Here is an 8,498-nt window from a genome sequence, read left to right on the forward strand (position 1 = left end):
TTGGAGGGGTTCTGGGCTTAGAGTCAGAAGACCTGAGTACAAATCCTGCACCGCCACTTAATATATATCTGACAAATCAGTTAACCAGCTAACTCATCTACAAAATGAAGGGGTTCAGACCTGATGGCCTCAAGGTTCCTTCTAGCTCTGAATCCATAATCTAAATGAGATATGTCTCCAGAAAAAAAGGCTCAGTTTTCTAGGGAAATTTTCCTGTAATCTCCAATAAATTATGTAATAACAACAGTGCCAGTCTCAGTCATCCTTCTTTTGGTTGATGTAGGCCCTTTGCCTTAGAGGATGTAATGTACTTTTACATAACTGTAACCTCATATTCTTTTGCATTAAAGTATGTGTTTAATGAGTGCCAAATTCTTTTATAATGTTTCTACTACATTAGGCATTCTTGTTTCTCTACATTGCTATTCTGTGAACATGATTCCAGTTCAGCTAGCTATCTTTAATTTATTTTTAGATATGTCTATATTTTGAAACAGCCACGTAAATGAAAATCTGTTATAAAGGATGGAATAATGGACAGAGAATCAGAAAACTCTTATTCAAAGCATTTTGGCCTGGAAATTCCCACTGGAGTTTGTGTTCCATTGACAGAACCTTCAAGAACCCAGGTCACAGCTTCTTCATGACTATTCATCATAGTAGAACCTTATTGGGAAAAGAGCAAGAAAGATATTCTTTTAAAATTTTCCATAGAATTGTGAGTAAACATAGACACATGACTACTAACGAAAGAAGAGACAAATTGCAAGAAAGATGGGAACCAGGTAACTTGAACTTGAGTGCAGAAAGCCTTATCACTGGACTATGTGTGTGTGTGTGTGTGTGTGTGTGTGTGTTTTCATTTTGTCCGTGGAAGCTCACTAATCCTTTACAGAAGTGAGTAGGGTTGTGATTTTTATTGGTGGAGGAAATGCTCAGATAGATGAAACCGCAGATCAGGGAAACTGTTATCTCACCTGCAAAATAGTCAGCCCCCTCATTGCATCTTAAGTATTCTCACTCATGTCATTACAATACATGGAACATTGCTTATTCTCAAGATTATCTGTATTTGTGCTTCATGTATCTTCTTGGTATAGCTTGATTTTATTTTCTTCATTCTTAATTAAAATGTTAACATGAAACATAGATCAGTCAATTTAAATCTAAAAAGGAGTCAGAACAGTTATTTGTTGTCATGTAACCCAAACAACCACTTGATTAATTGATTAAAAAAAAAACTTCAATCAATTGCAGTAATGTGTAGACAAGCCTATGCATTCTAATGTAATGAGATATTGGTCAAGTAACTCACTTAAACATTTGCAAGAAGCTCACAACTAGTAAAACTGTGCTTCTCAGAAGTGAGACTGGACTTTATGTATAAGGAATATCCCTCCCAAATTTGACCAATATAAATAAATTACAAATGCTTATCATGGACACATTTCCCTTGTTTTAGAGACTCTCTCATGAGGGTTTAAGGATTGTCTCATTCTCCCAACTCCTATACTTTACCCAGGAAACCTGGAACAATATATTCATAGTAGACTCTAGAATACTGAAGTTCATTCCTGCTCATGAGTGTGCTATTCACAATATAACAGATCAAATTACAAAATGAGAAATCAAAGATCCAGAAAAAACCCTGGAATTACTTAAACCCAGACTTATGCTGGAGCCAGCTCAAATCAGTTCACAAGAGTTTATTGTTAAATTTTCTTTTTTTTTTTCAGCCAAAGACAAGGTTCATTAAAGATCCACCATATTGATCAGACTCTTAAGGAATCTGAACATTTGTGAGCTATTGGCTAGGTTCTTAAGGAATCTGAGCACTTTAATGAAGACGAGATCTAGCTTATATACAGAAAGATTGTGGGAGGGATCTAGGAATGGCCAAATAGTTTGGAGTGACTGGAGGAAGGGTCTAAGGAGCATCTGGATGGGAGTGACCAGTAGGCTGGGGTGAACTGAAGGCCAGAGACATGGACCACATGGCCAAGGGAGAACTGAATCTAGATAGGATTAAGTGTGGGAAGCGGCCAGGGACAATTCAGAGGTAATAGAATTGGGAGATTGGGATTAGTCACAGCGAAAAGCTTGTTGAGTGGATTACAGCCTAAGGCAAACACCAGGGATTTGGGAAAATCCAAGGATTTCTCTTTTTGGGGTCTGATCCCAAAGACATGGTCATTTCCTTTTAGGGGTCCAGATCCCACCTTCATCATCCCCCCCTCAAACAAATGGGACCCAAATTCTTTTAGGGTAAGGGGGAGAAGGTCTTGGCTCCTGAAACTGCTTCCTGCTGGCAAGGAGCACAGAGCTATCCCTGCCAGTTCCAAAGAAAAAGTTGTCTGGAACTGAGCACAGGCCGCATCCAGGGAACAATGGAGGTACATTGGCTGGTACCTACAGTTTGCTACCTACTGTAGGTGAACGGCCTGTAGTCTGGAAGACATAAATCTGACAGAAAAGGCTGCAGAGCCCAGATGTAGGGAGAAGTAAAATTGTAAGATCCCCGTTAAAATCATTTACATTTGACCTGAAGGATTATCTGATATTGTTACTTTTTCAAAAGTTTAAGTAACACTTTTGCAGGTGGAAGTTTTCCACCCTTGGGTTCAATAGCTATACAAAGGAATTGGCCAAAAGACTGACTTTCACTTCAATTATCACTGAAATTCTCCTCCCCAAAATAAACTGAAGAGGTTTCTGATTTAATTTCAATTGTTTGGGGGTAATGAATGACTACACATTCAGGTCAAAACAGCCAGATCTCACACACTTGCATTGATCTTTTACTGTCTATTTGCTCTGACTATAGCAATTTGCTATAAAAAGGTAAAGCAGGGATAATATTAGGATCCAAATATTTCAGGATAAAACATCTTGAATTCAGATAATTTAGTTTTCCAACCATGCAGTAGCAAATCCACCTCATTGCAGACTCAGCAATAGCCAGGTGGGTAGCATTCCTTTTCAAAGGAACATAATGGGGAAACTGAGCCAGGAGGATCCCATCTTAGACTGAGGCTAAAATTGTCCTCTCAGCCTTTCCTGATGCTGACTTCGCACCAGTGTCCCATTCTCTTTGAGTAGCCTGTGACATTTCTCTCAGACTTGGATTGTTGATTATCAATGGATTATTGTGATCTATCAGACAACTCAAAATAAAATCCTATGAGCTTTTACCTTAAACAGCAAGTTTCACTGATCACAACTTAGGGAAAACTTTTTCCAGGAGTTACATCTCAAATTTTAATTTATCCTGGTGTAAAAATCCAATCTTTAGAGATAATTTCTACATACTTACAAATTCTTAGCAAACCAAAACCCAAACAAGCTTTTTGGCAAGTTTACACATTAAAACAATAACCAACAATAGCCAAATTATTTTAGTGGTAACCAAGTTATGAAACCTCCAGAATCTGCTAAGATGTTTCTAGTTGTTCTAACTTTTCCCTATAGCCTCCATGAAGGTGGATCCAGGGGTGTAGATGGAAGGAGTAAGTAAGCCTCAGGGAACCAAAAAGCACCAGCAGTTTTCCTAATTTCCTAGCACAGGGAGAATTGACAGAATTGGGCATACGCTTCCTGATAAGGTGTCTGTCCTTGTCCTCGATGCTGAGGATGGTGTACCCAGGTCCATGGAGAGTCTTAAGGTATCTAAGCATTTGTATCACTAATGCAAGCGGACCAGATCCTAAAAATCTGAGCAGTGGCTAGATTTTAAGAATCTCATCATTTGGCTAGATTTTAAGTATCTGAGCCGAGTGTTAAATTTTCAAAGTGGACATTTAACACCTCAGAAATTGGCAAATGCCATAAATTAGGACTTAATTTGTTGCTCTGTTTATTGTCTATATTTACTAAGTGACAGAGAAAATGTTAATGCAGATTAAACTTAAAGGTGTTTCATGTGTATTTTTTTCCCTTCCAAAGCAGGATGTTAAACATTTACTAGCACACACCCACACACCAATTTATATTCTTGAGTATGAGAGTTCTGAAATAAAACCATCCCCACAAGTCTTGTCTTGGTCTATTCTTCCTGGCCTGTTCAAAAAGGGAGGAGGCGCATGAATGGTATTATTTTTTTTTCTTTTTGTCTCTTTCCTGCTATTCCTCATTTCTATATAGCACACCCATGAACTTCTCAGATTCTTAGGTAATCTAGAGAAATTCTCTATAAAATCCTTCATTTTTTCACCTCTTCACCCTGAAGAAAATGAGAGCAGAAATTTATCTTTGGTCCATCTTTTCTCAGTTGGCTCTCTCTTTATGGTAATTCTTATCAATTGTATGATCTCCCCTCTGTTACCAGCCCCACCCATCTCCCTGCATAATCCTTGGGATTATACTTTATTTTTCCAAGTTACCTCAATATGAAAGGAGGGTAGGGCTGATAATGCACTGGGCTTGGAGTCAGAAAATCTTGGTCTGAGTTTCAGCTTTACCACTTATTTTCTGTTAATTCCCCTGAGAATCAAGCCCTTATATATTAAGTGGAGATAGTAAATTCAATCAATTAATTAGAATTTATTAAAGTGTCTACTAGGTACAAGGCACCATGCTAGAATCCCAGAGTTCAAACTGGAATAAATCCTGAAGGCATATGAATTAAATGAATTAACTTTTTTTAAATTTCAAAAACTTATACAAATATAAAGTATTTTTATTACTTTCTATAATGTAAATACAAATGTCAAATGTTACCATGTTTAGGAATAATCATATTTTATATTTTAGGATATTTTATAAGTTAATACATGAATTACAACTTATGTGTTTAAAGTGAGTTAGTCTAAAAAAAGTAAATCAAATTTATTCCATTTAAAAATATTCAAACCAATTGTCATGTGAACAAAATAGTAATTATTATTATTATTATTATTAACTGAAAAGACAATTAGTAGTTAGGTGGTGCAGTGGATAGAGCACTGGACCTGAAGTTAGGAAGACTCATCTTCCTGAGTTCAACTCTGACCTGAGACACTTACTAGCTATGTGACACTGGGCAATTCACTTAACCTTATTTGCCTCAGTCTCCTCATCTATATAATGAACTGGAGAAGGAAATGGCAAATCACTTCAGTATCTTTGCCAGGAAAAGAAAACCTCAAATGGGGTTATGGAGAATTAGACATGACTGAAAAACAACTGAACAATAACACACCTAGCTCTTGCCCTCTAGAGGTTTGTAATCTAAGATGATGATGTCTATGATAACAGTAATTGACTTTTATGGAATGTTTTAAGGTTTGCAAATTACTTGACATATATTATCTCATTTTATTCTCACAACAATCCTGTGTTGGAAATGCTACAGTTACTATTACTTCCATATCAAAGATGAGGAAATGGAGGCTCACAATTGTTGTGAACTGCCCAGGGTTGCATAGTTATCATGTCTCAGAGGCAGAATTCAAAACCAGGTCTTCCTGCTCAGAAAGTTATCACTCTATCCATTACCCAAAACTGCATATCAAACAAATGAGTAAAACAAGTATCTCCCAGTGGGCACTAGCAAAATGATAAATGCATTTGCTTTGGTGGTGACTGGGATAGATTAATGACAAACCTAAAAGCCAGAAACATCTGCCCCCAATCACAAGACCCGGGTGTGAAAATGTGCTCCACACAGCCCACAATCTGGAGTAACACAGTTGAAGAATTTATAGAGCATTACATTATGAAAGCAGTGTCCAAGAGGAATAATGTAAAGCAGAGGTTGGAATAAAGGCAAAGTTCTAGAAGTCCTTCAACAAACAATAGCTAAGCACCTACTATGTTCCAGACACTGTTCTAGGTGCTGAAGACACAAAGTCAGAAACAAAACTGTTTTCCTCAATGCCCTTACCGCCAACATATATGGTGGTGGGAGATGCATCAGTTAATAGCTTGGTCCAACAACTGAAAAAGGGAATCAAGCTAACTTGTTCTTTAGACAGGACCAAACCAAGGAGGAGTTTCTACAAGTGAAGTCAGTACAGACTACATGGAGGAGATGGGATTTAAGGAGCTGATAGACTCAGGAGGCAGCATGATATTTTTGGTGGAAAGAATGCTGTATTTGGAGTCAGGCTTTTGGGTTTAAATCTTGCCCGTGCCACCTAACTTTGTGTCTTTGGTTAAATTACTTTTCCTTTCTAGGCTTCAGCTTCTTTTTGTGATTTCTAAGGTCCTTCCTGGCTCTAAATAATCGCTGTTATGAATATAGCTAGGCGGTACAGTGAATAAAATGCCAGGCATGGAGTCAAGAAGACTTCAGTTCAAATCTGGTGTCACTAATGTGACCCTGGACAAATCACTTAACCCTGTTTGCCTCAGTTTCCTCATCTGTAAAATGAACTGGAGAAGGAAATGGCAAACCACTCCAGTATCTTTGCTAAGAAATCCCTAATGGGGTCATGGAGAGTCAGACACAACTGAAAAACAACTAAACTATAACATACATATTTATACTTGTATGTATACATTTCTTCTGATTGAATGGAAGCCCTTTGCAGGGAGACATTTTCATTTTTCTTCTTTGTATCCAAAGTGTCTGAAAAATAGTATTCCTTCTATAAATGATATACTATTTATTTGATTCACAATCAGAATGATTAGTATATGAGCTTTTCTTGAATTTTGGAGACTTTGGAAGACTTTCCTTTCTCTCCTTTTCTCTGCCATCCCTACTTTGGGCCATAGGGATTCTGAATAAGGTTTTGGAAGAAGAATGAGCTTTATCAATTCTGGAAATTCAAAATTTGGTATGCTTAGTTTTCTAAAAGTGAGGGGACATAAGGGAAGGACTAATTAAGTCCATGAGCGTTTCATTCAAAACTGTTCAGGGACCAATATGAAACCCTCAAAAATCAATCAATTCAGGCCTCCCCAAAGACCTTTCCTTTCTCCCCAACTCATTCAAGGGTTTTATATCATCACTCATAATGCCACTGTCCTTCTTACTGAGGTTTTCACATTGGGGACCAGATTAGTATCTGAACACCACTGAGAAAAGCATTCCATACTCTGTAGACACTTCTTGACCTCTTTGTTCTCTCTGACCTTCCCCTTTCCTGTCAGCCTCATCCAGGATAGTTTCCTACAGACTGTCTTCATTTGGGGAGATTGGCATCGGAAGACCTGGTCTCCAAATCTAGCTCTGCTACTTACTCTGGGTGAATAGGGGCAATACCTTCAACCTCCAACATCTCTGTGTTAAAAACAGGGGATCAGCTAAGGTATCATCACAGCATCTCTCCCCTCTGACAATTTCTATCTGTCTTCTCCATGGCTATCCCCTTAGAGCCCTCATCACCTGTCACCTTTATTGTAACAGTCTCCCAACTAGGCTTCTCCCACTCCAGTACATTCTGCACACTACTGCCAAAGGAATTTTTTTTTAAATGTATCTGACCATGTGACTCCCCAGCTTCCTGTTGCTATATAGGATAAAATATAAATTCCTGTGTTTTACCTGTTCCTTGGACTTTCAGTCAGTGGATACACTGTCTTCCAGATTGCCCTAAGTTCTTTCTCTCGGTCACCTTCCTTTTATCTGCACCCCAATCTCTTCATCAAGTATAATTTTGAGTTGTGATTTCTTTCTAAGTTTTCTTTTTGAATTTTTTTTTCAGTCATCTCTTCTACCAATGACAGGCTCCTCATTACCTACAGGGCATCCTCCCTGTACTTGACTTGACATTGGGTCCATTCCATTCTCCTTGTTGCCACCGTGGTTGTTTTCCAGTTTCCCATTACACTTTGCCTCTGGGGGAGAGGCATGTATTGTCCTTTTCTTACCACACAGGTTACTCAGTATGGTAATTTTATATCATGCTCTGTTCAGCTGCATCCCAGTCTCCACGCCTGAAGCAATGAAACATGAAACATCCTATACTTAAATGTTCCCTAGCTCTGCATTTCTGGTGTTCATGGCCTCCTCTTAAAGCTGGAGCAATGTCTGTTCACCAGGTTAAGAATTGTGGGAAATGATGTATTCCAGCCTCCCTCTGATAGAACTCCACCTTGTATTTCCTTTCACACCCAGCCTCTTCCCTGTGACTTATGTGACTTATATTTCTCTCAGAGTGAGAGAAAGTCACCTGGAAAACAGAATAATAATGTGTTCAGTCATGTCTAGAGTGAAAAGGCATTTCTGATTTTTTTTTAATTTCACTTTCCATTATCAAAAGAAAATGTTTAGCTCTATAGTTATTCAAGCTTCAGCCTATACTCAGGGTTGCTTCAGTGATAACAGGCAGTGTGAAATCGACATCTGCTATTTTCCTTTTGAACATCTTATATAAACAACCTTAATTTGCTTAGTAAACCTGGAGGTATGACAGAAAATTCTGACCAGATAATTTTTTAACAAGAATTTTGTGGTAAATAATTGTTCCTTTCCTTTCTTTTGTAATATGTATCTATCTTCATTTTTTTCTTCCTTTGTCTTTCTTCTTTTCTTTCTCTCCATTTCTTTCTGATCTTCACTTCTTTCTTTTTCC

The 8,498-nt window shown here is 37.9% G+C and overlaps 1 long non-coding RNA gene across 1 annotated transcript; it reads right to left on the reverse strand.

The window, feature by feature from the left end:
* Window positions 1-404: 404 nt before the first annotated feature.
* LOC114051295 lies at window positions 405-7,555 on the reverse strand. Its single transcript, XR_003570136.1, has 3 exons — window positions 7,469-7,555; window positions 978-1,121; window positions 405-666 (listed from the first exon to the last, which is right to left on the reverse strand). It is a non-coding gene; the product is annotated as an uncharacterized LOC114051295 (long non-coding RNA).
* Window positions 7,556-8,498: the final 943 nt, after the last annotated feature.

Source organism: Vombatus ursinus, unplaced genomic scaffold, assembly GCF_900497805.2.
Source record: "Vombatus ursinus unplaced genomic scaffold, bare-nosed wombat genome assembly UNPS02014802.1, whole genome shotgun sequence".
NCBI classification, from domain to species: domain Eukaryota; kingdom Metazoa; phylum Chordata; class Mammalia; order Diprotodontia; family Vombatidae; genus Vombatus; species Vombatus ursinus.